At 41.6% G+C, this 9,249-nt stretch overlaps 1 long non-coding RNA gene across 1 annotated transcript; it reads right to left on the bottom strand.

The window, feature by feature from the left end:
• Positions 1–5,995: 5,995 nt before the first annotated feature.
• LOC138368780 (uncharacterized) lies at positions 5,996–6,569 on the bottom strand. The gene is made up of 3 exons (XR_011229684.1): positions 6,485–6,569; positions 6,254–6,390; positions 5,996–6,166 (listed from the first exon to the last, which is right to left on the bottom strand). It is a non-coding gene; the product is annotated as an uncharacterized lncRNA (long non-coding RNA).
• Positions 6,570–9,249: the final 2,680 nt, after the last annotated feature.

Raw genomic sequence — 9,249 nt, forward strand, 5'->3', positions numbered from 1 at the left:
GGAAATTCGGTGTTCAGTGATAATACAAAGTGCAACACACCATTTTGAAACTAGAAAACTTATGGATAGTGTCCGATAGTGCATATTAGACAAGATCAGGGGTACAACATCTGTGCCAGGACAAGCACGTGGGCCACTGATGGTCACAGTGTACACAACTAGACGTGATAGTGAAGATCATAACAAATAGTGAATAGGATAGTGAAGAAGTGATTCTAAACGTGTGGCATTGAGCTATATTGGTGCTAAGAGGATTAAGGAGCAGAATACGGGTGATATATAGTGACAAGTTGGAGGGACCTACTCCTGGCAGCGGCGTGGATGGAGACAACAAGCCTACACACCACTGTCAACGGTACTTAACACCTGTTTGTGCTGCGGGATTTGAAATTGGCGGTAAGGTAAAGCCTCTCACAAAGTCAGTCAGTCAATTGGTGTACAGTGTTATTGCTTTTTAATAGTTAGTCTTGGATATAAGGTAACAAACTGAAACGAATATCAAGGGAAATGGGAGGCTCATGTGGGAACTAGTTTCTGACACAAAAGTGTGAAAAACACTCCGCTCTACCTACACAGAGACAACTCTCCCCCCCCCTCTCTCTAACCCCCACCCCCTCCCAACAGAGCAGAGACTGTAAACACACTGCCTCCCGACCATATGCATTTAACAGTCCCTCTATAATCCCCCCATACACCCTCGCCATCCCCACACACCCTCGCCATCCCCACACACCCTCGCCATCCCCACACACCCTCGCTATCCCCACCCTCTCTCCCACCTCCTCCCCCCCTTCAATACACACTCAAACACACCTACCTCCCTCCCCCCCCCTCTCTCTGTCTCCCCCCTCTCTCTCTTTCTCTGTCTCTCTCTCTCTCTCTCTCCCTCCCTCTCTCTCTCTCTCTCTCTCTCTCTCTCTCTCCCTCCCTCCCTCCCTCCCTCTCTCTCTCTCTCTCTCTCTCTCTCTCTCTCTCTCTCTCTCTCTCTCTCTCTCTCTCTCTCTCTCTCTCTCTCTCTCTCTCTCTCTCTCTCTCTCTCTCTCTCTCTCTCTCCCTCTCTCTCTCTCTCTCTCTCTCTCTCTCTCTCTCTCTCTCTCTCTCTCTCTCTCTCTCTCTCTCTCTCTCTCTCTCTCTCTCTCTCTCTCTCTCTCTCTCTCTCCCTCTCTCTCTCTCTCTCTCTCTCTCTCTCTCTCTCTCTCTCCCTCTCTCTCTCTCTCTCTCTCTCTCTCTCTCTCTCTCTCTCTCTCTCTCTCTCTCTCTCTCTCTCTCTCTCTCTCTCTCTCTCTCTCTCCCTCTCTCTCTCCCCCCCCTCTCTCTCTCTCTCCCTCTCTCTCTCTCTCTCTCTCTCTCTCTCTCTCTCTCTCTCTCTCTCTCTCTCTCTCTCTCTCTCTCTCTCTCTCTCTCTCTCTCTCTCTCTCCCTCTCCCTCTCTCTCTCTCTCTCTCTCTCTCTCTCTCTCTCTCTCTCTCTCTCTCTCTCTCTCTCTCTCTCTCTCTCTCTCTCTCTCTCTCTCTCTCTCTCTCTCTCTCTCTCTCTCTAGGAAAAACATGACAGGGAGACTAACTCGGGGAAGCAACTAAAGGGAGACAAACATGGTAGGGGCAAACTCAGAGGATGGGGAAGAACAGGAAGCCTGGATTAGGGTAACATTCCAGGAAATGTGGAATGAATTCGGTGAAGGATTGAGGGTAATGAGGGAGACAGTAACCGACCTGCATGATTAACTAAGGGCAGCAAAAGACGAGATAAGAAGCCTAAAGGAGATTCCTCCCCAATACCATTCACAAACCATCCCTGAGGGAGATGGTGATGCTACTGTTGAGGGGACTTCTACAAAACAACCCTTATTTGCAGAATTGTTTAAAAAGAGCCTTGAAGCTAGTTCTGCAGTTAGGGAAGTTGCCATGGGAGTGGCATCTTCTCAGGAAGCAGTTAGATGTACTAGGCAGCTGATAGAGCGAAAAAGAGAAGTAGTAATAGTAGGCATTAGGAAGCAAACAGGGACCAGTCCAGTGGAAAGGAGAGACAAGGACAAAAATGAAGTTAATGAGATCCCTAAAGGGATAAAGATGGAGAGGGCTGACCAAAACATTGAAAAAGTTTTCAGGATCGGACAGTACAACAAGGACAGAGACCGAGTGATAAAGGTGGTATTCACAAGCGAGAGAACAAAAAGAGGACTTGTTACCAAGGAACAAGGAAGATCTGACTAGCAAATGTACAGAAGTTCAAGAAAGTATTCATGCAGAAGGATATGACAAGGGATGAGAGAATGAAGGAAACAACCGCGAGGAGGGAGTGCAGGGAGAAAGAAAGGAATCGGGGAGCCACAACCCCGAGCCCTACAATCTCAGAGGGGAGTGGGGAACCCTTCACAAGCAGCTCTACAGACACAGTGAGAGAAGCACCACCCCCAACCTCCACCCTATCTGTCCCAACCGCTGGTGCTCAAGGTGCCCGCCATGGGTACCCTTCCCCCACTCCCCAAGATCTCCCTTCTCCCCCATCCCCCAACTCTAGTTTAATACTAATAAAATGTATAATTCTATAAATGCAAATTAATGAATAAATCTAAGATTGCTCGAAGGGCCTGAATGCGTTGTTAAATGAGAGAACCAGTGACCTATGGTTCTCTATGATTATATGTAATTAAATTCTATTGTTCTATTAATTAAGCAATGAATCGTTAAATTCTATACATTCTAGAACCAGCTTCCCATGGCACATTTTGGGGGGGTATTCTATGAGGTTAGTCTACGTGAAACATATATTATATGATAATATGCATACCACATAGATTATATTGGTTAGTAAATTGTAATGCAAAAATACTACTGCACGATAAGGATTAATAATAATTAATCAATGCAATATAGTATGTATGTATGATTCTTACACTGAGAGAGAACTATCTACAATATGAACTAATTAAATCTCAGCTGTGACAGAGGAACGTAGTTGACGTCATATCTCTACAACAGTCTGGAATCAGCCCAGAGATAATGATCCTTGAAACACACGATTGTGGTGGACGCTGCGGTCTCGCCTACGCTGGTACACCAGCTGAAATGCAAATATTATGTAAATTCTACTCCAAACCCTAGAATCATTCATTTAATAGTAAATTTTAAATGGATCTCGAGAACAGTGGTACACTTACGTAGGATTTGGTGTTGCCAAACATTGTAACGAACCGGGAGGTAACCTAATTCTATTTTAAAGGCCTCTAAAAACAATTAAAGATACTAATCTTCCCTGCCGAACATGGTTTCCATAAAATTGAAGTTGTAGGGTCAGTTTGGAGTCTTTAGATGGCCGGGTGCTCCTAAATTAAAACTGATCTTGATAAGCAGACTTCAGAACACCTACGCAATGGCACTTGTCTCGTGTGTCTCTCTCGCCAGTATGGCGTCTTCTCCTTCCTGCTCGAAAGTCGCGCATGCGCATAGCTTCCAGTAGGGGTTCCGAGCATAAATTATATGGAAGGAAATGCGTTGTGACGAATATTTACGTCACAATAAAGGTATTATGTGGCGACACCTCTTTTCTCGTGATGTAGTCAATTAATTTAGACGATATTAAATGAACAAGAAAAGATCAGGAGTTGAGATACAATTTATCATTATATTCACTGACACAGCAAATCGTGGGTGCATAAATTAATTAAAGTAAACAATTATAAATTTATTAACGAACAGGAAATCTATTAATAAATGCTTATTTTTAATGAAAGACAAAATAAGGCTAGATTCTACTCGATATGTTAATATAAATGTTCCTGTGGCTAGCTGACTGACGAAACATTTCCACGATTCTAAGGAAAATTATATGACGCTCCATATCCTAATGCAAAGAATTCTATATTTCTAAACTACGGATTAGTAGTATTAGTTAATTATGACACTTAATACAGGAATTACATCCCATTGTACTAAGGATTAGTAAATGAGTATGAAGCCTAATACAGGAAATACATCGTATTGTATAAGGGATGAGAATAATTGTCTGAAATTTCCAACATAACTCCGGGGCGGAAAATTACGGGTCATTGTTCATTGTTAAGTTCTAACGTACCTGTTCCCTTTCCCTGAAGTTACATTCTTATATGTTAGTAAGTTAGTATTTACATAACGAATGTCCCGGATCTGTGTGACAAGTATACTCTGTTGTCACGGGTACATCTATGTAATGATTAATGTAGTATTATATGTCTCTGAGATCTAGGAGATACTGAACCTACTGTGAGATCAATGTCTAGGGTCGCAGTGACTTATAACTAGATGAGTTACTAGACACTAACTAATCACTGAAGACTCATAAATCACCTCAACATCAACGAGGAATTCTATACGTTTATGCAAAATTTAATTTAGCCAAAGGTGAAGTTCTTGCTGAACAAGTATTTTAGGCTATGCAATAATAATAACTAAGTTCCTGACCTAGCTAAATTCTATATAAAGTAGAGAACTGAGTATATGGGTATCAGTCTCTATGAATGCAGTCAGTGTTATGCTTTAGTGAGCACAGATTAAACTTGCACTCAGCTTACCCTAAATAATGTTTCCTTAATCTACCTATGTAGAGGGTAAATACGAATTATATACGTTAGCTACAGTGCTATAACCCTCTAGAGGTATAACTAAACACATATAGCAACCTAAAGATTCTGAATGAGTAGTAAACCTGCACGGTTTATGCACATTAAATTACAGTACTATAACTCTCTGGAGATATAATTAAGCACATGATAACTTTAAGGATGAGATGAGTTTATTCTATTATGAGAAACAACTTGTTTCACTCCAGATAGTCTTTTGGTAAATGTTCACTTACAGGCTATTGCAAAGTTCAATTTTGCTTGTGGTAAGATGCTTCATCAAACTGTCTCTAAGATGCTTGTGGGCAGAAACCATAAGTAGAAGCAGCCCAAACAAAACTGATACAATCCTGCAGGTGTATCATATTAAATGGATTACTAAATCCTAGTCCAGACTACATGGTATAAATGCAATGTTCTCTGGAACACTTCCCTAAGGTATGATAAATGCGATGAGATACGATGTGATGCTATGAGGACTGAATATGGTCAGTTATTACTGTAGAGAATAGTTCTGGCTCTATACGGAGGGGGTCAGTAACATCTGTCGCTGTGACGTGAACCAGTTTAGGCAGCTGGTCACTGATTTATCTACTGAGATCCATAGAAACTAACTCTGCTAATACTAATTGTACCAGACTCAATCTGGAATTAATGTTGGTTGTCAGCTGGCATAGGCTTCTTCAGGCTCAAGACTCCTCCTGTAAGTAGCCTCCTGCTGAATTCAACAAGTTCATTCCCTGCTGTCTTGTAGTTCCAGTAATGAACTGATAATAATGGTCAGCCCCTATTAATATATCTACATTGATGAGATAGTCAGACGTTATCTTGGTGTCAGCCAGTTTAATTCTATAGGGAGTCTCGTCGTGGACGTGGTGGTGAGCAGACGTGAGTAGATTAGAATGCGCCTCTGTGTGCCACCTATGTATGGAGATCAGATAAGAAATCAGAAGCGGGGAGCCACATAGTGCCACTCCATATTAGGTCACCCAAGGTGTGAGTGGTAGCAGTCGAAAAAACAGTGAAGATAGGTATCTATTATGTGCCACTATGATCATGTTCATTTATACAGTAAAGTATGACAATATATTTAAGTAAAAATGAATTTATTTGTATAATAAACACTCGTGGGTGAGTGCCAGTTACGCCCCCACATTCCTCCATGGGGTAGGTGTAAAACAGGTTCCTCCCGGTGAGGGTGGTCGCCCGTACCCTTCCTCGCACCTAATGGCCTTGACTTTACCGTAACAGAGTTCCACACCCAGCGGAGGTCGAGTGGGTCTTATATAGGGGTATTAAATTATAAATCTCCTCCAGGGGTTAAAAAAAAATCAAAGAATTTATTAATGTTTTATTAGGTAAAAATCACAAATGATGTATAAGAAGTTAATTATGACCCCTATCCCCCCCCCTCCACCTCCCCTTCCTCATCTGAGTAGAATTCTGACGTCTCCCCATCCGTGGTGAGTGGGGGGAGGTCTTGACCCCCTCCCCCCTCTCTTGGGGGAGTGGGGTGAGTTGGCTGGTTGCCTTTTGGACGACTTTCCTTCTGACTCTCATCTGAAGTGTTCTGGAAAGAGATGGGGAAAATAATTTATAGGACTATATCTTTTATTTGAAAAATATTCTATTTCCTCTAAGAACAGTTAGTACATACCTCTCCCCCTGCAGGAGCGACCTTGTGTCCTCTACAGCAGGCATCATCAATTAGGGTACGTAACAGCATCTTGTTTGGGGCAGACCTTCCTCGTAGAATTACTACTCTACAAATGTGGACAGGTCCTAAGAATTGCACTGAAAAAAAAGAAGAGGTAAAATAGAGGTTGAGCAAACTTTCTATTGTGGGAAAAAAAATAAATCTTTACCAGAAAGTGAGGGTAATACTAACCAGGCCCTTCAAGGACTTCAATCTTCCCTGCGTGTGTTTCTGGGGAGACGCCTTCCATTTGTAGGATAAGGGGGATGGGGGTCTTCTAGGGAGGTTGTGGGGTGAGAGGTGTTTTATATGTGGGGTAATCCCCCTGTTAGGTGGGTTGCCTAGCTAACAAAAATATTCTCTACACCACCTATAAGAACCAACCCTTACTCCTCTACAAAATGTCCTAACACAGTGATGTTTCATAGGAAAATATCGTCTCGCATAAGCGAGGGCTCGTTTATCATTTAATTTTAAACTAACGCTTGAAAATACATTATGTAAGTAATGTACTGTTGAAGGCAACCCCAGGTGACTCACCCTATGGACGAACATTACGCAATACAGTCCACAAGCAAGGGTAAAATCACTCTGGAGTCTGTAGCACATTCCAAACACCTTTGTTATTGTGTTAGTTTTAATAAATCCTTGAAAATAATGTCCATAAGTAACCGCCGACATTGCATAACTATCGAAAAAAAACATTCGATGTTTAACTTTATCAACATAAATAGCTACCCAATGTCCCATAGTTAATCTGCTATGTGATGGTAAAATATTAGTTATGAGAACAATAGGTTTTCTTGATGAGATATTTAAATGTTCTATTTCATCAGCATTATAACAACCTAGGTAGAGTGCTCGATCCCCTAGATTATTTTTTAAATTAATATTTATATCATTACAATTCATTATGTTTTTAAGCTCGCACGTCACACAGAACAGTTCTCTGTCCGTCGATGGATAGTACCCCGGTCGTTTCCCCAAACAGTAAAACCAGCCTGTTATATGTAACACCACCGCCAAACTCAAGCTCCATACGCAAGTTGCCAGATTTCTCCACAGGGAGGGAATCCTTTGTTTGAATGGTGGTTAAGTCAAAGGCGAATATCGATCTTCCCTTATTAAAAGTGTCATAGGCTAGAAGTGAATCACGCTCTAAGCCTAATGTCTTCAAAGTTTCGTAATAAAGGCGGGCATAATGATTGTCGAAATCACCACCAATTCGGTAAATTGCATTATTGTTCAAATACATGGCGATATTTTTCAGTTTTGCATTTTCAAAATATAATCCATTACCTTGGTGAAGGCCAGCGAAATAATTCATTGGCACAATTACCATGAATATCCTGTGAGGAATTACTTGCGCCCAAGGCTGATCAATTAAGAGACTAGTTTGATTCCCTGCTAGGACATATGTTTTAGAAATGGTTTTATTGAAAGTATAGCTTATGGGGTCGGGGGATGCTAACAGTGAGCTGTTTAAGGCTAGGTAAGCACTTGGGTATGGGAACACTCGTGTTACCCACAACTTAGCATAATCCATATGCAGCCGATACTTAGAGCCATCGTCCACACTTGTATTTAGCACCCAAGCATGTGGGGAGAGCTCCAATCTTAGGCGCACATCTATATTATCTAATATGTATTGGTCTAGGGTTGTTACGTCCAATAGTAGGGGAAAACACATTGACAATCCTTTACCTTTTAAATCGGTCATAAATTTTTTATCCTTGGCGGTTGCCCCAGTAAAAAATGTATTAGTAAATTCGTTAGGGATTACACCATCATCACTCCAGTCCCTACGAAAGGCTCCAATCCTCCCCAAGGAAGACATTTTTGATGGAGGCATGGAGGTAATTAATTTAATAAACGACCAATAATTAAAATTAGAATTTGTTTCAACTACCTGCTCTCCTAAAAACACCTGAACACCTTTAAACATGGTATTTGACAACCCATTAACAAATTCCACATGGTCATCCTCTTCCAATTTTGTGGTATCGTCATCTTTCGTTAAAGATACCTTAAAATCTATAACAATATTAGCTAGATCTAAGAAGGCGCCCTGGGTTCCGGGGATGCGGAATTCTAAGTAATTATCCCGCAAACGTTGATTAATAGGGAGGTTAACAGGTAGAATGTCTATTTGCTGTGTGGAGGCAATTGAACTCTCCACATTACGTATTCTGTTACTTCTAGGAAATTGGTCAATAATACTGGAAGTATAATATTCTACAGGGATTTTCAACCCAGCTCCACTAGCCTCCGCCATGATCTCCTCCGAAAGGTGAAGTATGACTGCTTACTGTAGTGAAAATACATCATTTTTATACCCAAGGGCTCGTTTACATTTATTATTTTTATTTTTTCTTCTCCTAGAGAGTCTTTTAATTTTCCCGCCTGCTACCAATTTCTTCCCCACAGTCTTAAGAGCATCAATACCGTGAGTTCTCAGAGCGCTCTTTACATCCCGTCTACCACTGGTTAAATCACCAAGAACATTTTTCCCAAAATCGATAGCAGTCGGCGTTACAGTTTTCATGAAAAATGGTATGGCTCGTCGAGCCAAGCCGGCTAAGGTCCCAAAAAAACCACCACCAGATCTGAGATAAGGCGCTTGGAATGTGCGTATGTCATTCATCGCTCCCCCCCTCACCCCGTATCTCCCAGAGAGGGGGGAGAAGATCTCCCCATACTCCTTCTGGGAGGGTGTGTGGAAAGGTACTCGCATCCCGACTCCTCTGCTTATAATAACCGATGATGTGGGTAAACACTTCTATATATATATATATATATATATATATATATATATTTATATTTATATAGATTATATTGTTATACCTTAGGGCGGAGGTGTAAGACTACCGTAACCGACCTCCCATCTTCAAAACTAACCTTTCGCCCAAACTGATCTGTTATCTTAATGCTCACCTTCTCCAACGTGTTAGTATTTA

Source organism: Procambarus clarkii, chromosome 26 (assembly GCF_040958095.1).
Source record: "Procambarus clarkii isolate CNS0578487 chromosome 26, FALCON_Pclarkii_2.0, whole genome shotgun sequence".
NCBI lineage: Eukaryota > Metazoa > Arthropoda > Malacostraca > Decapoda > Cambaridae > Procambarus > Procambarus clarkii.